This window comes from Marmota flaviventris, chromosome 2, assembly GCF_047511675.1.
Source record: "Marmota flaviventris isolate mMarFla1 chromosome 2, mMarFla1.hap1, whole genome shotgun sequence".
NCBI lineage: Eukaryota > Metazoa > Chordata > Mammalia > Rodentia > Sciuridae > Marmota > Marmota flaviventris.
The window spans coordinates 106692954-106718263 of record NC_092499.1 but is presented as its reverse complement, the minus strand read 5'-3'; the positions used below and the strand labels follow the sequence as shown (position 1 = coordinate 106718263).

Sequence of the window (25310 nt, the reverse complement as noted above, 5' to 3'; positions counted from 1 at the left end):
AAGTCAGAAATCACTCTTTGCTTTCTGCTTAAAATGCAGAACCTGGGATGGACTTTAGAAGTCAGCTAGCTACAATCACAGCTTTTAAGCCTAGAAAGTTTGCTTTAATGGACTCCTGCTATGTCACAGATGACCCCTTTTACTGTGAAAACTAGAACAGTTTAGTGGTTATTAACAAGGGCAGTGGAGCCAGTCTGCCTGATTCAATTCCTGGCTCCCCTGTTCATCAATAATATGACTTCTGACAAGGTATTTAAACACTTTGTGCCTCAGTTTTTCCATCTGTAAAACAGGGATAATAATATTACTCATGTCAGAGGCATTTTGAAAACTAAATGAGTCAATGTTTGTAAAGCACTTAGAATAGCTCCTGACACAAAATAAAAACTATATATTTCTTAGTTAATATTAGCAATATTACTATTAGAAGATGAACAGATCTAGTAGTTCCTCTAACCTGATATGGGCCTCAGTTCTAGGAATTACATCATAGGTTTGCCATTATTGATCATTGCCACTAGTTTTTTGTCTGCTTAATGTAAGATCAGTGCTAAATAAACATTTTACACATTGTCTCTGTTTTAGTCAGCTTTTGCATCACTGTGACCAAAATACCTGACAAGAAAAGCTTATAGAAGGAAAAGTTTATTTTGGCTCATGGTATCAGAGATCTCAGTCCATAAATGGCTGACTCCAACATCTTGGGGGAAGCGAATGAAGAAGGGAAGCTGCTCCTCTCGTGGCAGCAAAGAAACAGAAAGAGGGAGGAGGGGAAAGGGTCACAGGGAAGATGCACCCCCCAGGGTATGACCCAGTGAACCACCTCCTCTAGCCATGTCCTACCTGCCTACAGTTACCACCCAGTCATTCAAACTGGGATGGACTTATTAGGTTCCAGCTCTCACAATTCAATCTCTTTATATCTGGACATTCCTGCATTATTAGTATAGAAGATATTGGGGCACACCTCATATCCAAAATATAAATTTAAAATGTATAAACACAATGAATTTGATGCTGTCGTAACTCCTCTTCTGTATAAGAGGGAAATGAACCTCACCCAGGCTAAGTATTATGCTCAAGGTCACCAAATGCTAAAAGAAAGAGCTGGGACTCCACAGCCCAAAGATTTGACCCCTTTGCATCAAGCCAGATTCCTTAGAGATGAGTCCTTGCACCAAAAACATGCCCAAGGACCAACTAGTTAGTAAGTTTGGATCATATCATCCAAGGACTCCCTAGTTGTGCAAACTCTGCATGTGGGCAATGTTCATTGACTAGTACACATTTCCCCCGGAAGGGAACAGCTGCAGCTACTTCTGCTGCAGAGAGAACTAACAGAGACCAACTCTTACTCTCCAAGCCTTGCAAGTTTGAGACAGAAATCCAAGCTACCAACAAGAACACTGGAAAGACCAGCAACATCAGCTCCGAGGAGTTTGTTCTTCAGGGGCAGCAGGTTATTGTGGAAAGATGTGGATTTAGAACCTGAGAGATCCTAGCTCAGATCCCAGCTCCTAGTAGTTACCAGTCTGCCCTCTAAACCTGTTCCCTCTTTTGTGAAATGGGGGTAATATTCTCTATTTCGAGAGGTTGTGTGAGCATTAAATGAGTATGTAGAACCATATTGTTAGGACCCAAATTTTGGCTCCTCTGTAACTTTACCCTGGGCAAGCTACCTAAGCTCTTCTGTGTCTGTGTCACTGGAAGAATGGGGTTAAGGAAAACTCCATCCATTCTACAGGAGGGACCAGTGATGTAGTCTCAGTCAGAGGCTGAAAGTCTGTAAGCTTCCTGAAGAGACCCTGGTGTGTATCCACATTCCAGCTGAAGACTCTGGAGTCTGATGTCCATGGTGACAGGAGCAGCCAAAATAAACAAACAAAAACAAAAAGAAGAATCAGGTTAGTAAGTGCAGGGAAGCTTCCCTCTCCCTCCACTTTTTGTTGCATCCAGGCCCCAGCCTATTGGAGGGTGCCACCCATATTCAGGGCAGGTCTTTCCCCTCAGTTCACTGACCCACATGCAAATAGTCTCTGGAAACACCCTCACAGACACACCCCAAAGTATGCGTCACAATTTTCTAGGCAACTCTCAATCCAGTCAAATTGTCAACTAAGATTAGCCATCATGGGCAGAAAATATGTCAACAAACTACTTACCGGAAATGTGTGCTTCCTTTTGAGAAAAAGGAAAACCCACCCTAAAGGTGGAGTCTCAGGATAGAGCAACGGGCCCTAAAGATGGAGTCTTGAGCCAGACAGGATGATTACCAGTTCTTAAAACCGAATGTATTTTCCATTGGATTTTCAAATTGCTTGGAAGCAGTGGCTCCTCTCTTCTGTCCATTTTCTCCTTTCAGAATGGAAAGTCTGTCATCCTGTACCAGTCCCAGCATTGTCTCTTGGAAACAGGTAACTTAACAGATGGGGATTCTGCCCCAGGATGGATCATAGAGTGTCACATATGATTGATTTAAATGATGCATTTGGGACTTTGGGGTTGGTCATGTTTATGTGAGATTTCAGACATTAGTTGATATAATTAGTTGTTATAATGGGTTGAGACGGTGGAAGGTTGTTTTTTTTTTTTTTTAAAGAGAGAGAGAGAGAATTTTTCAATATTTATTTCTTTTTTTAGTTTTCGGCAGATACAACATCTTTGTTTGTATGTGGTGCTGAGGATCGAACCCCGGGCCGCACGCATGCCAGGCGAGCGCGCTACCACTTGAGCCTCATCCCCAGCCCCTGGTGGAAGGTTTTAAAATGGGAATTAGTTTACTTTGCATATGGGATGAACATGAACCCTGAAGGATCATGGTGGTAGACTGAATGAGTCTCCCAGAGATATCAGGTCCTGCTCCCTAGAATCTGTGAATCCTACTTTATGTCCAGAAAGGACATCACAGATATGTGTCAAGTGAAGATCCTGATATGGAGAGATAATCCTGAATTATCCAAGTGGGCCCTGATGCAATCCTGTGTGTCCTTATCTGAGGGAGGAGGGGGAGACCTGTACCCACATGAGAGAAGTCAGGGTGATTGTGGAGGCAGAGACTGCAGGGATATGTTGAGAGGGACCCAACGAATGCTGGCAGCTACCAGAACCTGGAAGGGGCAATCAGTGGCTTCTCCTCTAAAGTCTCCAGGAGAAGCCCCTGCCAACACCTTAATTTCAACTCTGTGACACTGATTTAGACTTCTGGCCTCTGCAACTGTGAGAGAATATATTTCTGTTGTTTTAAGCCACCATGTTTGTGGCAGCTTCTTATAATTAACATAGGAAACTAATACTAATTACTAATGATGATAATTAACTTTTAAATCCCCACTTTTTTTGTATTTCAAGGGTATATATATTGAGTAAAACTTGTTATATCTGCATAGTCATGCCTACATGAAAGACAAATTCTCTAGTCTATGCAAAAGGCAGTGATTCCCAAATGGAGCTAACCATTGGGATCACCCAGGGAGATTCAAAATGCAAATGCCCAGTCACAACCCTGCAAATGACATCAGAATCCAGAGGAGAGAACCAGGCACCTGTACTGCTTAAAGATCCCCCAAGTAGAGCTATGTCTGAGAACCACTGATTTGAAAAGAAGGCAGAAATATTGCTATTTGTGCTTAGACCTCTACCTGTAATTCTAGGTTCAAATTTCCAACATCTTAGGAAATGTCCTCACCTGGCTGCCTCTATGGCACTGTGAACTAAATGTTTGAGAAACTTCGTTCCCTCCTTGCTCCCTGTCCTGTTTGCACCATAGGTGAGTACTGGTGTCACCATTGACCCTGCCCCCTTGATATCGGTGGCCTCTCTGCTCTGCACTCCCTCCATTCTGCTAGCCATGGTCCCCCAAGGAAGGGCCTTCAAAGACTGTGGAGGAGTTTCAGTGTCTTGGACCATTTCAACAGATTCTTGGAGCCAAGGGGCTCTTTCCACGTAGCAGTCTATTGAAATGGTCCAAGACACTGAGGCACCTACCCTCCCACCCGCTACTTTCTAAAGAGGGACTTTTGGGCTAAAGCTGGTTGTAGGGTTGGGAGAGTGGGCTTCTGTTGGCATCGCAGCAAGTACTTGTCAGGGACTGGAGAAACTGACTTCCCACGGGGACTACTTGGTTCCTTCCCAACCCTTCCAACATTCTACAGATTCCCATTTCTGAAATGAACAGATAAAACGGTTTTAACATTGTCAAAAGGACCCACCTTTAGAGTTGAATTTTTTTGCAGTCAGAATGGCCAAATGCTGCAGTGGCCGTCAGTCTTGTCCCCTTTTCGGCTGGCCTGAAAGAGATCATTAAAAACTCACTTATCTGTTGATCTGGCTCTCAGCTGCAGGATGCCTTCTGCTACTGAGGCTCATAATGGTAGCTTTGAAGTCCAGTGCAAGTGTGAATTTACTGTTTTGTAAAGACTAGATTCTTGAACAGGTCATAAATTACCTTGTCAGACAAAGGCTTCTGGGGAAATGTAATGTGTTGAGATCCTTCAGTGGGTGATTATCCTAACACATTGCTGGCAGAGCAAAGAGCTGGCACACAGACACCAACATCCAACAGCTGCCAAACTCCAGAGAAGCGCAGCCATGCGAGGCTTTGAAATCCTAGTTAAACCTTTTTCCTAGGTGAGAAAAAGAGAAAGAGAGAGGATCATATATATATATTTTTTAAATTGGCTTCTTATTCCTTGTCATATTTAGAAGTCTGGAATCCATTAAAATGTAGCTAATGACTAATGGATTTGGGTGAAACATAAGAAGAATTCTTTTAATTGTGGGTCCATCATCTTTCCTGCCTGGGTAGGTGGACTTCTCAGAGCTCAGACTCTCACAATTAACTCGTTGACACTGATCATTGATTGGCAATAGTTGGAGCCGCCTCTCTTCTCACAGACCTGGTGGGAAACACCAGCCTCGTTAGGAAGCCTGTCTGCTTCTCTCTCCTACAGCAGAATTTCTGCCCTGTACAGCTCAATAGAGGGGCTTAAAGTGCAAACCGAAAATAAAATTGGGTCCAAAACTGAACTATAGGCTTTCTTTTAGAGAAGTGTTGAAAATGTGATTACAAAAGTAACATATGCTCATTGTAGAGAATCTAGAAAAAGCAGAAAGCAAAAACAAAAACAAAAACAAAATAAAAACACAAAAAAAGGAAAATAAAAACTACACTATCTCAAAACCTCAAAAGGGCTACTATCTACATTTTGACTTTAAAAAAAAAGAACTTATACAAGGTATATTGATTTGTATTGCTTTTTCATGTGACTAAATATCACTGACATTTGTTCATGTCATTGAAAACTTACCTACAACATCTTTTTCCTAAGTTGGTTAGTTAGATGACAATGCTAGTATTGCTCAAATACTTGCTTGGTGAAAAGTTGTGAGATATAATTTTCTCTCTTTCTGTGGGTCAAGGACATCATTAATTCCTTTAAAATATTTATTAACAACCTACTATGTGTCAGATACTAGTAAAGGTGCTAGGGATGTAGCCTGAATAAGATGGACAAAACTCCCTGTCCTGATAGAGATACATTGGAATGCTTTTATTTTTTTTAATTGGTGAACTACCTTTTACAACTGAGGATATTGGTTGTGTACACCAAACTCTTATCAAAGAAAGGCCACTAATGTCATATAAAATCCTCCGAAAATATTGATAGCTACCCTAGAATTTTGAGTCTGTTTACTTACTTTATTAACTCTATCTAGCATAGGACCTGGTACAGAGTCAGCACTTAATAGATATTGGTTGAATGACTGACTGATGAGTAGTAGTAACTGAAGTTGGTTTGCTTACCAAATGTTAGAACTTTCCTGGAATTCAGGAAGCGAGATAAAGCTTAAATATCAAAGGCAGCTCTTGTCTTCTCGGACAGGTATCCACATAGGACAGGATAAATGGAATCAGACAGCTTCGTCAGGAGTCCCCTCCAAGCAGAAAGTGCTATGTTCAAGTTCAAGAGACATTCTTATCATGGCACTGCAACACGCCCTCCAGAAAGGAAGGGCCAGGTCAGCTACACACCGTTCAGATGTTCTCAGATGAGGAAAGTGAATTGGCTTGTTAATTCCAGCAGCAAAAGAAACAGTTCTTTGCAGAGAATGTGGGCTTTGGGGAATACATTAAAGTATGTGCTGTCCCATCCCAAAACATGGGCTTGATGTATATGGTTTTCAGGGGCTTAGAAACTAGAAAAGGCAGAGATTGGATCAGGTTTTTTTTTTTTTAAACCTGTTTGATTTGTGTCTGATGCCCACATTTTGACAGATAATTAGCAGGTCATATAGAGTACCTGGAAGGCACTGAAATATTATAATTTTGGGGTACCTGCCTCTGAATGGTAGTCTGCATATTAAGAGTCATCCTGAAGTTGAATTGTCAGATCTCTGACATTTGCAAAAAATGATCATAGAAAATGTTTGAATATGCTCTAAGGCAGGACCTAATAAATACATGTGCATTGTGGGAACTGAAGCAATAAACCTGTTATTTTTGCTAAGGACTAGCTAACCCATTTGGAGCAGAATAGAAAGAGAAGGAGGGTTTGCTGAATAAGGGAAACATAAAATATGTTAATTTCATTAAAGGAATTTAATATTAATGAAGCATAGATGGTTTCCATAGGTGAAGAGCTTTTGGACTCTGGAAGGGATATAGAAAAGATCACTAGTAAATTGATGGTCAACAAATGGTTCTTTGTCAGATCTCTCACTGACTTTTGTGAAACATTGGGCAAAAATAACCATCTTTTCTCTAGAATTGCATCACTGAATTAGTCAGTTTTCTATCACTATAATGAAATACCTGAGATAATTATCTTGTAAAGAGAAAAGGTTTATTTGGGCTCATAGTTCTAAAGGTTCCAGTCCATGACCAATGGGCCTCATTGTTTTGGGCCTGTGTCAAGGCAGCATTTTATGACAGGAGTACATAGCAGAACAAACCACTTACCTCATAAGCCCAAAGCAAAAGAGAAAGAAGAGACTGGGGTCCTACTCTCCCCTTTGAGGGCACACCCCCAATGATCTAAGAACCTCCTACTAAGCTCCATCTTCTAAGGGTTCCTTCACTACCCAGTAGTGCCACCCTGAGAACCAAGCCTTTAACATATGGACCTTTGGGAATATTCATCCAAATCATAGCAGAGAGTTACAGGTAGTGAGTTTCACAAATGGAATTCAGGCCTAGGTTTGTGTTTCAGGCACTTTACTCTTTACCTAGTAGATAAAAGGGGCATGCTGCAGCCCAGACCTGGGCTTAACACTTAGGCACTGATACTTGGACACTTTCCTCTCACCCAGGGGAAATATTCTTATCTGAGTAGTAACTCATAGATGGGAAAGCAGATCAAATTAGTTTTACAAGTTCTGTTTCCATGTTTAAGCTGGTGGGAATGGATGTTGCTTCTGGGTCCCTCAAACCTCTTAATTTTTCACACACACCTCAGGTTCTCTACTTTGAAAACATGCCCTGTGTGGTTTGCAAAAGCCAGTTGGGACTATCAGCGGTATCTGTTGCTGTCCCCATATCCCACTAGATTGCAAGCTCTGGGAGAGAGAGGATAGTAATGGTATTGGTCTCACTATCAGCTCATCCTCCCTACCTGGCTGAGCACCTGACACACTGCAGGTGCTTGGTGTTTCCTTCAAAAATGAAGGATTGTCTCATCCTTCTATCACTAGTTTCTCCCCTTTCCAGGAACATCACCAGAACTAAAATACTAAACTGATGTTTTATCAACTTTAGTACCTTAACTGACTCCTCACTGCAAGTTAGAAAATATGTGGAGGGCCTCCTGATAACTCTGCCCGCATTCATGACCTGCTCCCCTAACCCTTCTCTGATCTCCAGCTGGGTAGAAATACCCATTCTTGGCATACCACACCTTCATACCTCTTAATTTTTTTAGCTCTTCCTTAAGACTGGAGGCAGACAGATCGATGAGAACAAGATGTCAAAAAATATTTGAGAGTTTTTCAGTGTCAATTAACATCAAAGTTATGTTACTGAAGATCAGAGAATGCCACCCCCAAATGGGAAATTTCAGGGATTATTTTGAGCTGGAAGCAATTAGCTCTCTCTACCCCCTCCCCTTCTGTCTAAAAACAGGACATGAATTTCTCTTTGTGAAAATTGAATACATTGCCATTATAAAGGTCTTCCATTCCCCTCTACCAGAAAATAGAGAATGACTCTTATCTGCATAATTTTATTAAACAGCCCTTGCTTCCTAGTACAGGAATCATTTCCTAGTATGCTTTCCATAATTTACCCTTCCATGTTCCAAGCCCCTTTCCCTTTATCCAGCCTCTTCTCTATATTCATTACCCTTTGTTAGGATGGTATAGAAGATCTCAATTCTAGCTACACTTTTGCATAACTCATCACTAAGTTCTCCCACATGTATTTGCATTGCACACATAAATAAATCATTTTATTTTCTCCTGTTAATCTGTCTTTTATTAGCTGAATTCACAGGCTTTACCGATGAAACCTAATACTATAAAGGAGAGCGGTTTCATTTCTCTCTATATTTTTCAGAGGAGGTGATTATTCAGATTAGCCTTTGCATTCTCATATAAACATGTTGTTACTGAGAAACAGATTTGTGAGGGCTCATTGTTTGAGCAGATCTGTCAAGGTGACTCTTAAAGGTAGATGAAGTTTTTATTCATTGAAAAAAAAAGAGAGAGAGAAAACCTTATATATAAATGAACAACAAGAGCCACCATGCTGGAATGTCCTTCACATCCATAAAAAGATCATATTCTGTTGCCTTCAATCAAGTCCAACTGAGAACAGAAAAAATTCTGGAACCTTTTGGAGCTCTGTCTCCAAAAGAAGGTCATAGACTGAGGTGACTTGGGGGACAAAACTGGTAGTTAAGAGAATGGTCCTGAAGTTTGTTTTCCAGGAAGCCTCTAGAGGAGAGTTGGGAACACCTAAAGGAAGAGTGAGTGGGTCAAAGGGACCTGACCTCTGTTCAAATCTTAATCTTCAAATCACTGTGTCTAGCTTAAGATGAGCTCAAGTCCATAAACACACTTCAGGAACCCCCAAGGCTTGTTTGAGTTCCTGTTACCCACAGCACTGGAGCAAATCCAATTTGTGGTTGTCCCTTAGCCCCAGAAAAAGAAAATAACAACACTTTCCTTTCCCACCCCAGCTTCCTTCCTTTCTCTCCTCCCTGCTCCATCCAAGAACTTCTTCTGTAATTCATAAAACAAAACCCATTTTGTGACAGAGTTGTGTTCTTTTTCTCCTGCAGAGGATGTCTCTGGTCACTATATTTGTACCCATTGTCATGTCAATTCCATGAGAACTTCCTGTTATCCCTGTCACAAGTTAGGGATCCTTTGCCTACTTTCTAGGAAGTGGAGAGTTTTAGGGGTATGTGGAAACAGGGAAAACCCAAGTCCTCCAAAGAGGTTAGGTATTGTTGACCAATAGGATCAATACTGAATTCCTGGGGAATTTTAGACTCATCTATCATCACAAAGAGTATATTTTTCTCAGGTTCTGAGTGAATTGGTCCCGTCAGTACATTCTTACCCTTGAAATTTAATTTTGAATTTTCCAGTTTCTCTGTGTGTTCCATAACTCCTCCTGTGATTGGCCCTTCATCTGTCTTCTTCTCCCTTGGGCCACTTGATGTCAGTGACACAAGTCTAACAACAGCTCCTCTTTTGACGACGTGGGTCCCTGCGGGTATCCAGCAGGTACAGGGAGGTCATGGAAGCAGCAGCACTTGCTGTTTAGTCAATATTTCCTTTTGAAGGTGTGGAAGCCCTGGGTCACCAGCCTGCCTTTGCTTGACAAATCATAAAGATAATGGGAGTGAAGGTGCAGGGCGGAACAACCAAGAGTCTGGGCATGTCTCTGATCACCATCTGTTTGGTGAGCTTGTTATTCCCCACCTTTGAAAGGCTGGCAGGCTGCATGAACTGGTCCTGGGCCTGCAACCACCCAAATCCTGGAGCAAAGCAAAGTTGAGTGACAGATGAAGGGAGTGTTTTGAGACAACATTGCTTTCTCTAATTAGTGCAGAGAGCCCCCCACCCTGCCCCTCGAGGAACATGGAGTGACCTCAGCCTTGCAAAGCTCAGGTATTTCTCAGAAGTGGGAGGGCTGGAAACCTTTTCACTTTGCACAGACTGGTCTGGAAATCTTGAAAGAATCTCATTTCTTTTGACCTAAGGTGCTTCTGGGTGTGTGGTAGGTTGGAAGCTTCTCAGAGACAATCATTCTCATTTTTCTTTTGGGTCTGATGTAGTCTATGCCCAGAAAAGTTTGCATTCCTGGTTTTTTCTGCTAGAGATTCCAAGAGAAGATCCAGACTCCCCTGTACATGACTCCTGAGCATTTCCTGAAAGTATACCTCTCCAGCATTACCTTGCATACTGGGGAGGAGAAAAAGCAAGAATGCTTACTAAGGTCCAAAGCCTTATTGTGCCCTGGGCTTTGGAAGACAGAAATTGTCATCACAATACTATGGAAGAGAAAACTGAAGCTCCAAAAGGCTTAGATACCTTCTAAGGCCCTACAGCAGGTATCTAAAAGGACAGAATTTGTAGGCATGTTTGTCTGGCTCTCAGCCACCAGGGTACTACCTTGCATCCTTTGAGAAAGGGATGGGTGAAGCCAGAACTGTGGCACACACCTGTCATCCCAGCTACTCTGGAGGCTGAGGCAGGAGAATCACAAGATAAAGACTAACCTGAGCAACACAGCAAAACCCTCTCTCAAAAATGAAAAGGGCTGCCAGGCACGACGGCGCCCACTTATAATCCCAGCGGTTTAGGAGGCTGAGACAGGAGGATTGCGAGTTCAAACCAGCCTCAGCAAAAAACGAGATGCTAAACAACTCAGTGAGATCCTCTCTCTAAATAAATTACAAAAGAGGGCTGGGAAAGTGACTCAGTGGTTGAGTGCCCCTGAGTTCAATCCCTGGTACCAAAATAATTAAATAAATAGGACTGGGGGAATGGCTCAGTCAGTGGTAGAGTGCCTTTGGGTTCAATCCCCAGTATCAAAGGAAAAAATAAGAATGGTTGATAAGAGATACGTTGGTATGAAACAACCTCCTGAGTTCAGCTCTGCCTTAGAAGATGGAAGCAGAAGGGACCAAATAGTGCACATTTTACCGTGGCCCTTTTAACCACAGCACTGACAGCTTGGCAGGACACAGATAGACTAGGAGTCAGAAGTATCAGATCCTGGTTAGACTCTGCTACTCCCTGACCACAAGAACTTGAGAAAATCCCCTGAACTTTCTGAGCTGATCTTCTCATTGGATAATGGAAAAAATATGACCTGCCTTTCCCACTTACAAGATGGTTTTGAAGGAGCTTTGTGGACTGAAAAGTACTTTACCAACTTAAGAACCTCTTGGATGGCACATTTTCAAAAAAAGAGCTGTGATTACAGAGTACTCGAGGCACACTTTATTTTCTCATGATAGGTTAAGGATGTGTTTTAGATGTTTTAAGCCTTCACAGATTCTCATCTTAAAAATACAGGACAGTGAGCTCCTAGGCTTCTCTGTGTCTGAGTTACAACAAAATAAATGAACACCAATCCTTTGTATTTGTTAGGAAAGACAACTTCTTTGAAAGTCTTTTCTTGGTAGGTACTCTTGGTGCAAATGCTTCCCAGTCTAGTTAGATAAGAAATTTAGTATGACCTTCTTTTGTGTTGTTTATTGGCCAATATGTTTCATGCCTCATTTGCCCTCAAATTCACATTTTTATTTGTCAGACTATTTGCTCTGCTGTGTGTGTATGTGTGTATGTGTGTATGTGTGTGTGCACATGCGTATTTACTACACAGTCATAGAAAGCCTCTGCACCACAACCCCTGACCACATGATAGCATATTTGCATTTTATTTTGCCAATAATGTGATTTCTACACATCACTTTAAAATCTAGAGCAAAGGAAAAACAATTAGAATTTTGCTTCAAATGAGTAGCCCATGCCATGCCTTAAATGTTGAGGGTTGGTATCTACTTCACACACATCTTTTAATTAAGAGCATCCTGAATCAGGGTGACCATCCCTGACCTGCAGTCTCTTTCCGGGAACCGTGCATGCTGATAGGTGCCATTAGAGTGCCATCCTTCATGTGAGTCAGTGATTCTGTCATGCCCTCCCAGCAGGCAGGAGAGCTAACGCCAGGTTGGTTTCCTTGCAATTAATGAACAGCAATAGCACATAATTATGGAATTCCTAAGGAGGACTTTCCTGTTAGCAAGTGGAGAGTTCATCTTTTCTTCCTCTTGCCCATTCCCACACCCCAGTTACAAATTGTCAGTGCTGGGGATTTGGTCATTTTTAATTAGGAATTTTCTTCATAGTCTTTTTTTTTCATTTTTAATTATTACTGGTAGGATATTTTTAAACTCTCATAAATTGACTTTAAAAAGTTTAACCTCAGAAGAAGACAGTGAAGTTCATCACACTTCTCATTTCATGTATTCCTTCCTTCCTCATTCCTGTTCCTTTGCGAGCCTGTGCAGGTTAACATTTCAGTGTGCTTATACTATATATTGTGTGTCCATCAGCTTTCCATTGCTGTGACAAAATATTCAAATAAGTAACTTAAAGGGAGAAAAGTTTTGTTTTTGACTCACAATTTCAGTGGTTTCAGTCCATGGTTGACCAGTGCCATTGACTTTCTGTGTGTGGCAAGGAACTGTATCATGGTAGGAACATGTGGTGGGTAGGTCACTCACCTGGCCAGGAAGCAGAGAGTGAAAAGACTGCAGTCCAGGTTTGTCCTTCAAGGGCACATCCCCAGAGACCTAACTTCCTTCCACTAGGTCCCACCTACTAAAGGTTCCACTGCCTTCCAATATTCCAATAATGCCACAGGCTGGTGACCAAGTCTCTAATGCATGAGGCTTTGGGAGACACTTCAGCTCCAATCTATAGCCGTGTGTATGCGAGTGTGTGAGTGTGTGTGTGTGTTTGTGTGTGTGTGTGAAGGGGGGAGAGAAAGTGCCAATGAGGGGTGGGATGGTGGTACAGGAGACAGAGAAACAGCAAGAGCAAGACTGAAAAAGACTGTTCTGGTAAATGGCTGTGGACCTTCACTGTTGATTTTCCTCTGTATCAACTCTTTCTCAGGAGGTTTCAGTTCACCTTGGATGTGTTTTTTGTTTTCTGGCAAGTGAATTACATGTTTCACCAAAGTCTGCCATTTTCACCTGGAAATGCGTTCAGAGTTTTCAGAAAGTCTGTCTCAATGAGTCTTGAGAGGTACTTCCTATGACCCTCCTTCCATTGCAGAAGAAGGCACTAATGCGCAGAGGTGACAAAATTGAGATGTGGGGAGATTTGAGTGTTAACAAGACACTGGAAACATAGACACTTTAGTCAGTCACTAGGTATAAACCACTCAAAACCTCAGTTTTCTCACCTGTATACTGGAGTTTGTATCTGCTTTGCAGGGTTGAGTTGCAATTACATGAAACAAGGTACTGATGAGGGCCAAGCTCAGGATCCAACAATATTCAATAGGTGTTGGTTGAATCGAAGGGTCATATCTGGAGTGATTTGAAGTTTCCTGGTGAATTCAGGTTCTAGAAAGGAAGTCCTAACTCAGAAGGACAGAAAAAGATCTGTGTAAATTACTGCTAGGAATTATATTTCTCCCCAAGAGGAAGGCAGGTATAAGGGATGGCCATGGGTATTTTCAGAGCCAATTAACAGAAGTGGAAGGTGCAGGAGAGCAGGTACAACATTGAAATATCTATCTGTGTGTCTGTCTAGCTACCTTAATGTATTATTTCTCCAATCGCTCATCTATGGAAACACTGACTATTCTGAACCAAGAGGGAAGAGCTTGAATCCAGGACTCAACTAGGGGCCTTGATTTCCTCTTGATTTTCCTCAGTGCAAGAGGGAAGTTGGCATTTCCAAGTGAGAATAATTCTGTATAATTCTTTACTGCCCTGGACAATGGAATTGTGTCCACTGTGGACACAAGAGCTCCCAGTCCTTGCTACAACCTCTCTTCTCTCTCCCCATTGCACGTGCCCTTTGTGGTAAGTATGTAGATCTCCAAACTCCCTTCCAGTGCTTTCTTTCAAGGAGTTCACCCAGTTAGTTGTTCAGAGTGGGTACAAAAGTACCATTGTATTGTTAGGGATAAATGGCCATTTCATTTATTTACTTCAAATCACTTTCAAGAAAGAGCAGATGTAGGCTGGTATAACGGTAACCAGGGAAGATTATATTCTCTCTGGGAGCACAGCTTTATTCTCTGTAATTAAGGTAAAACCTCCATTTCACACAATGCTTCCAGAACTGACTCATGATGATGTTCACTAAGGCAAAAACACAGTGCCTAACTTATACCATGTGCTCCATATTTTTTTTAAAGGACCCTTGTTTTAATGGTTAACAGGAGTCCAATATGGAAATTTTTTGGGATAATAGCACATGTATCTATGTGTGAAGAACTGGAATATATATACGTATATACATACATCATAGACATTATGTCACTTTCTGTATTTGTCATACATCCTAGTGAATGTCAGCTTCTCTGGATGACATTGACAGCAGGCAGTCTTGTCTCCCTTCTTCCCACTATACTGCACATACCTAAAGGCAAAAGGCCTTTCAGGCTCAGTGATATCCCAGACTCCTTAGGGTGCACATTCTGTATACATTCTGCAATAAGAAAAGGAAATGGACCGGTCATAGTGGTGCATGCTTGTGATCCCAGCAGCTTGGGAGGTTGAAGCAGGAGGATCGCAAGTTCAAAGCCAGCCTCAGCAAAAGCAAGGTGCTAAGCAAATCAGTGAGACCCTGTCTCTAAATAAAATACAAAATAGGGCTGGGGATGTGGCTCAGTGGTTGAGTGCCCCTGAGTTCAATCCCTGGTAACCACCCCTGAGAAAAAACAAAGAAAAGAAAATAGAACGAGGTCAGGGGAGCCTAGGGGAGGGATATAGAGCATTAACCTCCCACCTCTCAGATAACTTTCATTTCTTTGCTAGAAATGCAGAATAAAGGTGTTCAATGGAACACGGTCATTGTTATTGCTGTGCTGAGGTCCTTGATCTTTACTTCAGATTTGGACACAGGGAAGGGCCAGCTCCTCTGCTGCCATTTAGGTAGTGCTGGATGGACAGTGAGCAGCAGCCGGTGACATTTATAGAATCAGACCAGATGCTTTGAACACAATAAATTCAGACTTTGGATTTATATTTAAACATGTATATATTCTCTTTTCTCCTTCTAATTTTGATCTTTGTATTTCTCCCACTGCATTGGGTTCAGGAACACAATCACTGTGATTAGCAATATTTATTTAAAATTAGGAAATATTTATTTTGCTCTGAATTTATCTCCCCACTATTTTCAAATGCAATGAAGTCAAACATCCTTATGATGAAGAAGACCAGAAAGGGAATTTAACCGGATAGCCCTTTCCTACCTGAGGATGATTGTGTCGTTACTGCAGCAAGCGGGCGGGGAGCGCACTTGCTGGGGTTGGTAGCTCCAGGTCTGGTGTCCTCGTTTCTCACCATCCACTGGTGAGGAGGACAGTGATCAGGAAAACCTCAGCAATCCCCATTGACGGAGGGCTGGCTCTTCCCAGTCTGCTCATTCAGATAGAAGCAGTTCAAGAAAGGTCTTTCTGCTACTGTGGGAATATCTGGCTTCCTCCGACTTTTCTAGAGTCAGAGGGTGCTAGAGCTTCATCCTTTGGGTTTTATCTAGCAGAGAGTTTCTGTTCAAGTTCAATGTTTACATCCTTGCCCGGGTGTCACATTTCTGTTTAGGGCTTCTGATAGCAGCAGGCCTTGATGTAGAATGTGCAGAGTTCCTGGGGTGTGAGGACGGCCTGTCTCCTGACACAGGCCTCCCAGGGCCCTCTGTAGCTTCTCTGGGACACAGGCCCAGGGCTCACTTTGCACTTCTTTCCTTCAGGGCAGTGGTTAGGTATGTCATTTAATCAATCTGGGATGCTAGCCCAGGGCTGTTGAAAAGCAGGTGTTGATCATGGGAGCAAACACTGAGGGCTGCATACCCCAAATGATTTATAATCTGGGATCTAAAGCAAAAAAAAAAAATTAATTCTCACATGTCAGATCCCCTTCTCTCACAACCTGCCTCAAATGTGTGAAGTGTAATTAATCCACTTCTGAGCACCCTACCTGCCATGAGGTGTCTTGCTGCCAGACCTGGGAGACATGGCTGTAGATCGACACTTACAGCAGATTCGTGTACTAAATCCACACAAAGGGCCATCCCGTCCTTCGCCAGCTCACACTTTATAATGCTCAGTCTGAAATGACCTTTAAAAAGCCAGATAATATTTTATTTACCTTTTTTCTCCCATTTACTGTTAAATGTTAATGAAGGTAAGAGATTCAAATTCCTGCTAATAAAACATTTTAATTGACTCGACTGTAGCCCTAACTGTAAATTGGCTACTTTGCACGAACGACCTCAGAGCTTCCCTGCCCCCAGTTCTGTGGCCTGTGCGATTTGGGGAGTTGGCAGCAGATTTTTTCTTTGTTCTTCTTGGGCTTCACATGCAGCCAGGAGACCTTCAACTCTAGGACAAGCAGCCAAGAGTGACACAGGATCCCTCGTGTCAACAGAATTAACTGTCCCTTCACCCTCCCATGACCTCTCTATGGAACTCCTTCAGGTTTGGGGTCTGTGTGAACCATCACCTCCTCCAGGAAGCCCACCAGATCTCTACTTCCTTCCCTTCCTCCAGATGGCCACAGTCTTGTGACATTTTCCTGGGGACACTTTTCACTCTGTCTTCTGTTATGGTAACTTTTGTGTCTGTGTTAGCATTTTGCTTAGATTACATACTCCATGCATAAGTTGATGCTTAATAAATATCAGTAAGTGAGAGGAAATAAAAAGAGATTTCACTGGCCTATGTCATACTGACTCTCTAGGGTGTTCTTTTTTGGGGTGGGGGGTACCAGAGATTGAACTCAGGAACACAGAACCTCTAAGCCACATCCCCAGCCCTATTTTGTATTTTATTTAGAGACAGGGTCTCACTGAGTTGCTTAGTGCCTTGCTTTTGCTGTGTCTGGCCTTGAACTCTCGATCCTCCTGCCTCAACCTCCCGAGCTGCTGGGATTACAGCTGAGCACCACTGCACCTGGCTCTAGGGCATTCTTCAAAGCATTCAAAACAGATGCTGTTTTCTGGCTTTCTTGGGCAAGGACACTCAGTATTCATTATGTGTTAGAGAGTTTCAACAAAGAAGAAAATGGCATAATCTGTGCCTCTATATGGATCTACATTCCTTCATAATCCATAGACCTCTGTAAGAATCTAAGTGTCTAAAACACTGGAGGGGTCCTCTGTGTGATTTGTACATAGAAAGGGATTGAACCTAGTTGAGCTGAGCCATATTGGTGCAGCTGTGATGGACCCAGAGCCATAGCTGCATGGGTTGCTGCTGGTTTGGGATGGCAGATGGGCCAGCTCCCGGAGAGCAGCGTCTATCACAGTGAGTGCAGGGCTGGTAGAAAGAGTGGCTCTAGCCACGACTGTATCTGAAGACAAGCAGAAGAGCAGGGGTTAAGAGAACGGCTATTTAGCTGCTTGTGATCTCAAACAAATTATTTCACCTCTCTGTGCCTCAGTTTCCTCCTCTGTAAAATGGGGATAACTGCAGTACCCTCTTCATAACCATACTTTGACAATGAAGTGGTTAAAGTACAGAGACCCAAAATGAAATGCTCTTGGAATAATGCCTGGTACACAATAAATTTTCAGTAAATGTTAGTTTTTATTATCTTTCCTATTCTGGAAGCAGAAGAAAAGAACACTGAAAAGAAAAAAAGGGTAAAATACTCTTTCTCCTTTTCATTAAAGGGCCCTGAGCTTTTGGGGGAAAAAATTCACTGCTCATATCTAACCAGATTCCTTCATCTTGCCCACAATTGTGCCTCAGAATCTTTCAACTCCAGGCCCTGGGAAACACCTTTTCCAGGAAGCCTTCCTGAATGTCCCCATGTCACAGCATTTTGACACCTGTCACAGGGCATTTCTCCTAAATATGACGATACCTGATTTCCAGTTTTTGGAGGTCTCCTCCACGTTTCTGCAGCATTTTGACACTGACACAATGTACCTGCCTCCAGACTTGGGGGTTCTCTTTCTAATCACTTAAGTCAGTAGATCTCAACTAGTTTCTTATGGAACACCTTGATCCCAGAGCTAAACAAAGATGTTCTGCTGCTGAGATTGAATAATAACTGTCACTTCTCTATTCACAAAAAAATAATAATAATAAAAATAAAAATTAATGGATGGTATTTTCTCCATTTTAGGTCTCCCATAAATTCTGCCTATTTCGTCAGCACCTGTCTCCACTCAGTCATCTACAACTATAGCCTTCATTGCTGGCTCGCTTGGGGAACATTAACAGATATTACTTGGGCTTCATGCCTGGAATTTTTATAAAACAAAAATTCTGGGGGTGGACGTTGAGGGTCTGTCAAGTTTTTAAAGTTCCCCAAGTGATTCCAATGTATAACTAGGGCAGGGGACCACAGTTCAATAATGATATTCTCTAAGAGAAAGCAGATGAACAATGAGTAAACATATCTTAAGTATATTACAGGTTGAACATCCCTTATCCAAATACTTGGGATCATAAGTATTTCAGATTTTGGAATATTTGCATATACATAATGAGATATCTTAGAGAAGAGACCTGAGTTGAGACATGAAATTCACTAATGTTTCGGACATACCTTATACTCACAGCCTTGAAAGGTAATTTCATACAATTTCTTTTAGTGCATCCATGTTTTGACAGCAACCAGTCACATGAGGTCAGGTGTGGAATTTTCCACTTCTGGTATCATGTCAGAATTCAATAGTTTCAGATTTTGGAGCATTTTGGATTCAGATTTTTGGACTAGTGATGTTCAACCTACAGTGGAAATTTTTAGAAGTAGACAATCTGGCTTATCTTCATGATTGAATTAAAATGTGGCTATGCATTTACATAAAAAAAAACTTAATGTGTCTATTTGGGGTATGCTGTTCCATGGTGATTTTCATTTTGGACTGACTATTCTATGTCATGGCGTGTTCCAATGAGTGGTTTACCTCCTGAAATTGCCCGACTTAAGCAAATGAATCTGCTGGTTAACACCCACATTGGCCAAGCTTTTGAAACCATAAACTCCTGGACAGTGTGCCCTGGTTAACTGTAGCTGTAGACACCTCTACTTAGACAGGCTAAGTTTATCAGTGTAGCTTGTTGGCCACCAGAGGGACAAGGAGAAATGATATGAATGAATGACTTAGCACAAACAGTTCCACTAAGAGAAAAGTAGAAAACACACTGTTTCCCAAGACGGGACAGTAGCCTCATCTTTGTATGGGATCAACAAAGTACAATAATTGTGATCTTTGTCTCAAATGATTCTACAGAAATTTGGAAGTCAGGGAGATATGTCCAAATTGGATCATTACCCAAACTATAAAATATCTGTGAAAATTGTCTAAGTGCTCAGCAGTTATATTGGAGCTAGATACACTAGGAGCACTGTCAATGATTTCTGTGTGATGGTTTGAGTAAACTTCAGAAGAGATATGAAAAGCAATTTGTTTATTGAAATAAATGTAGAGAAGCTTCTAATTAATTTTATTAGGAACTTAAGGAACAGTTTATGGTCTCCTCATAATTTTTCATATTTGTAGAGAAATTAGGGTAGTTTTTAGTTAATGGTTCAAGTAAAATTTTGTGCCTTTTTTAAAAAATATTTTTAAGTTGTCTATGGACCTTTATTTTATTTATTTTTATGTGGTGCTAAGGATTGAACCCAGTGCCTCACACATACTAGACAAGTGCTCTACCACTGAGTTACAACCCCAGCCCCATTTTGTGCCTCTTGATAAAAAAATATTTGTGGCACCAAGATTAGTTCTTATAAGTAAAATTCCTTCCACCTATCTCTCAGATTTTAGTTTTTTTTTTTTAAAAATGTTTTTACTAGTGCATTGTAGTTATTATTCATAATAGTGGGGTTCATTTTGACATGGACCATTTCAGTCCCCTGTGCTTCCTCTTTCCCCTCCCTCTACTCAATTTTAGTTTTCCTTCTGATTATTTCTTATTTTTTAACTGGTACTTTATAGATATACATGAAGGTAGAATTCACTGTCGTGTATTCAGATCTGTACATAGTATAATTTTGCCAGTGTCATTTTGCAGTTCCTCCCTTTTCCTGTCCTTCCCCTCTCCCCTTTAATCCCCTTTATCTCCACTCTGGTTTTGTGGGATCAGCCCCCCTTTTTTACTTACTTTGCTTTAGCTTCCATATACAAAAGAAAACATTCAACCCTTGACTTTCTGAGTCTGGCTTATTTAACTTAGCATGATATTCTCCAGTTCTGTTAGTTTGCCAGCAAATGTCATGATTTCATTCTCTGTAGTGGGGTAAAACTTCATTGCGTATATATAGCATATTTTTTTTTTACAAAATACCTTTATTTTATTTATTTATTTTTATATAGTGCTGAGGATCAAAATCAGTGCCTCACATGTGCTGGGCAAGCACTCTGCCACTGAGCTACAACAGCAGCCCCCATACCACATTTTTTTAATCCATTCATCCGTTGATGGGCACCTGGGCTGGTTTCATAACCTGACCGTAGTGAATGGCACTGCTATAAACATTGTGCCTGTATTGCTATAGTATTCAGCCTTCAGTTTTTGCTCCAAGCGTGAGAAAGACTCAGTCAGGAGCCAGGCTGATCATTAACCCAAATAGATATTAACCCATTAATATCAAAGACTAGCAGGACACGGTGGGGCATGCTTGTAATCCCAGCAGCTCAGGAGGTTAAGGTAGGAGGATCACAAGTTCAAAGCCATCTTCATCAAAAGCTAGGTGCTAAGCAATTCAGTGAGACCCTGTTTCTAAATGAAATACAAAATAGGGCTGGAGATGTGGCTCAGTGGTCAAGTGCCCCTGAGTTCAATCTCCAGTACTAAAAAAAAAAAAAAAAAACTCTTTTAGCCACCTTATAATATGTGTATTCATTTTGCTGGCCCAGGCTCAAAAATTATTTTTCCATCTTTTAAAACTACAGAAAAGTTTGCATGGCTTATGCTGCAGACTCCTGATAGTGAGAGACTTACATGGCAGGAGGGCTGTGGCAGGTGGTCCCAGTGCAATTATCCCCGTCACTGGCTTGCTGCTTTCTGTGTGCTGTTTCCTCATTGCCCCACAATGCTTTAATGCCTCTGTGAGATAAAACCACCCTCAGTGAGTCAAGGAAACAAGGCCTGGGAATGCTTTTGTGTGGTTTTATCTGTCTTCAATCTCCCCCTTACTACCTGTAGCTTAGACATGACAGGAACAACCCTATAAAATTAGCTTCATGGGATGAGACAGGAAGAAAAATGTCAAGAAGTCAGCCCCCCTCCCCACCCTCTGCTCAATCTGTGTTAACATAGCCCCACTTTAGGAGATTTTAACCCGCTGGACAAAATGCTCTTGGGCGCACTTATTGGTTTAATAAACAGACCAAACTCTTGAGGACAAAAGAGGACAAACCTGGCCGGCTGAAAATTATGTGACTCGGGCTCTTAAAAAGCTTGTGTTCTGCTAGACTAACAGCGCTTCCTGAATTGAGTAAATTGATTGTGTCCCTCATCACCTCCTGTCTACACAGCCGTTAGCGCCTGTGCGACCAAGTGTTTATTGTCGGCAGCAACCCAGGGCGAGCAGGATCGACCAGTGTCTTGTTAGGAAAACATTTCACAGGTTTTGTTTGGTGACATTTGGGGAAGTGGCTTTGAGGCACGACATATCTAAGGTTAACGCTTCCTGGATTTTAGGGATGTGGGGTTTTTTTTCAAAAGGATTTATGCCTTCAAATATGGAAAACAGGCTCTTTGTGAGAAGTGTGCTTTCCTTGGTACAAAGACTGAATTTGTAAACATCTGTTTATGAAAAAACTGCATTTCTCAATATCGTGGCATGATCTTCTAAACCAATACATAAATGGATCTTTAGTGTATACGGAAATCTTTTGCATTTGAATATAAAAATCCATTGAGGGAGGGAGGAGGGAGAAAAAGAAATGGGTAAATAAATACAAAAACTCTTAAGAGCTTCTGGGCTGGTTTCAAGAATGCCCCACAAAACAGGTTTTCATGGTTGTATGGGGTGATGTGATCCTATTCAAGTTTCTTTCCTTTCTTTAGAATTTCTGAAGAAGCTGTTGAAAATGGCTTCGGGGGCTGTTCCTAAAATAGATTTTAGAGATGAAAAAATGAGAGAATGCACATACAATCTGAGACAAATGATCAGCTCTGATGCTGAAGCTGAGATTGTAAATGACTGCTGTGCCTTGCAAGAAATGAATATTCAGGATGCCCCTGCTGGGTGCCTTTTCCTATTTGAACCAACTACTGTTTGGGCCATGATTCACTTGTTACCAAATTAAACACTCTTTGCACACAGCAGAGCAACTTTGCGAAGTCGGATTTTGAAGTGCAAACATCTTTTCTGCTCTGGCCACGGAACCTGTCACAATCTTCATCGGGAACTGAATTAAGTTTAAAATATCATCAGAGGGTGTTGATCTCTCTTGGGCCTGGAGCTGTCCTCTGTACATCCGGCATTTTTCTGTTGACACTGCGTATCACTTAGCAACCGGCCTGAAAGGCCCTATATGCATTGATTGCGCACCATTGTCTTTAAGGGGTGGAAGTGTTAACCGAATACCCCCTCCCCAACCCCGGGTGACCAGACGGTCATTCCTCTCATGTTGATCATCTGTTTACATCCAAATATTGTTTATTCCATTCTCTGATCCTGAGTTTTACATCTCGGTCTAAGAACACAGTTAATTCCCTGTGTGACTGAGAACCTCAATTTACTCTCCTGACAAGGTGCAATGAGGGCAGTTTTGTTCCTAGTTCCCTTGAAAAAGCATTACATGCATTTGACAGCTGCAGACGATAAGGCAAAGTTTCTCCTATGGTTTCCAGAGGCTGCAGAAGTCACAAGCCTGCAATTGTCCCATAAAGAGAAAAATAATCCCTTCTGTTTGTGCATAGTTTTGAAATGGTTGGATGTTACACAGCTGTGAAGAGGATAGGGCTTTCAAATGGATGGCGGGCTCTGACATCATCTGAATGAAAAGGAAATATGGCCTAACCAAGGAGAGTTTTCAGAATGAATGAAATTTCAGAGTGGAAATTCTTGCCTGAGAGGCAAGGGTAGAACTCATTTCTGCATCAATAGGCTTGGCTAAAGCAATAGACCGGACTGGTGGGTCAGACAGGCATTCTACCTCAGACCTCTCCTCTTTACAATGATCTGTTTCAGAGACCTTCCACTGAGGCAGCTTTTTCAAAAACATCTCAGACAATGAGAGCATTTCAGCAAAGGGATTTTACATGTAGGTGAAGATCAAATTGGTGGATTTAGAGCTCACTTTCACCAAACCACGCACTGGAGGCCAAGCAGAAATTTTGTGGCTGGCTATCTTAAAACTCCTACTTTTGAGAAATCTGTTTTGCTTTTTGGTGAATACTATATCCAACCAAGAAAAGGAGAACTATCTATTAATATGTCCTAAGAAATGTACCCCACCCAAAAAGGAAGTTATTTCAAAATCAGCTTGGCCTTGGCATCACTTTGTCTGGGATAAAGGAGCTGGAATAAAAATAAGAGTTCCAAAAGGTTCTCTGTTTAAATCTTATCTCTCCACAACCTTCTTCTCAAATAGGAAATCTATTTAATTCTCTATGCCTTAGTGAGAAGAAAAATGCAATCTCAGAATTTGGGGCCTGGATTACATGTGAGAAGGAGTTGAAAACTGATTTAGGTAAAAGAGGGGACCACCCTGCGGGGCAGTGATTCCAGATAAGGTTTCATGTTTAACCAGGGAGAGCAAGGAGAAGATCTTCGTTATTAGAAATTGTTTTAAACTGATAGACAGGCTTTTAAGTGACACCCACTTCTTCTCTCATCCTTATTCCCCTAAAACTCCTTACTTTGTTCTCTACACATTAATCCTGTAGCCAGTCATCTTGGCTTGGTTCGGCTACTAAGTGAATGCTGCTTCTATAAACATTTCACAGCTACAAGTTGGATTTTTCACAGCATTAACTTTAACTACATGGATGTTTGTAATGGAATAAAACTCCAAATTGATGTTTTACTGTATTGCAAGTTAGGAAAAAAAAAAGAAGAAGAACAAGAAGAAGTGGGCTTCAAATGGAGATAGATGTGCGCCTCATTCATGGAAAAAAATGCTACCTTGTAGGTCAAGTTGAAGTTGCTTCACCAAGAAAGTTTTAAAGAAAATACGTGCAGCACCCAAATCCCTACTTCTTACATGAAATTCTTCAACAAACTTCCACCCACATATGCATTTGAAATTGATTTTAAATCCGCACAAGCTTAAATCAATTGAGAAGAAAATAACAGGTTTCAACTAAACTGTACTATACAGAGCTGTACTATGCAGAGCTCTCTGGTGAAATGACCTTGTGAGGAGCCCAGGGAGTAAGTTGGAAGAATTTGTTCACCATCTCATTCAAGGTGTTTGCCAATTTCTTCTTGCCAAAATGCATTTAAGGACAAAGATTCTAACTTCTGGCCTCAAATCGAAGGTTTTCTTTAAAAGAGACAGTCATCTCTGCTTTGAACTCCATTGAGTGGATGGTTGTGGTTTGTACAAATCAACACTGCCATTACCTGACTGCTGGGTTTCATATGAGGGTTTGGAGCAAACATCATTTGAATTGCAATGTGTCCTGTCTTGAAGGACCCACGCCTCCACATGAAACATTTTCCTTTTTCTCAAATCGTTATCTCATCTAGGTCTAACAATGCTGATATTAAAATAATAAAAGAGAAAAGGCTGGGAGACGGCCCCTCTTTATAGTTAAATGTTATCTGCTTAGACTAATATTGCAATTGCCACCCACTGACATAATTTGTTTCACAGTCACAGCTTGGCAGCATGAATCAAATGTTGACATTCTAATTTCATGCACACATGGGCGTTTGGCCGAGCAGGCCCGCAGCCTCCAGACCATTCTCTCTGTACCTGTGTAAATCAGGCAGACAAGGCGTGCTTGCGACAGCCTGCCAGCAGAGTTGCTCTCTTCCGTTTAGAAAACTTTGGAGCCTGGATTCTTCCCCCACCCCACCCCCTGTGTGTGTGTGTGTGTGTGTGTGTGTGTGTGTGTGTGTGTGTGTTTATGCTCTGTCTTGCAGAGCATCACAGAGATACTCTATTACTCTGCTGGAAAGGTACTTTTCATT

The 25310-nt window shown here is 41.6% G+C and overlaps 1 pseudogene; it reads left to right on the top strand.

The window, feature by feature from the left end:
- The window catches only part of LOC114082317 (high mobility group protein B1-like), a 67904-nt pseudogene extending 66412 nt beyond the window's left edge, over positions 1–1492 (top strand).
- The last annotated feature ends 23818 nt before the right edge of the window (positions 1493–25310 follow it).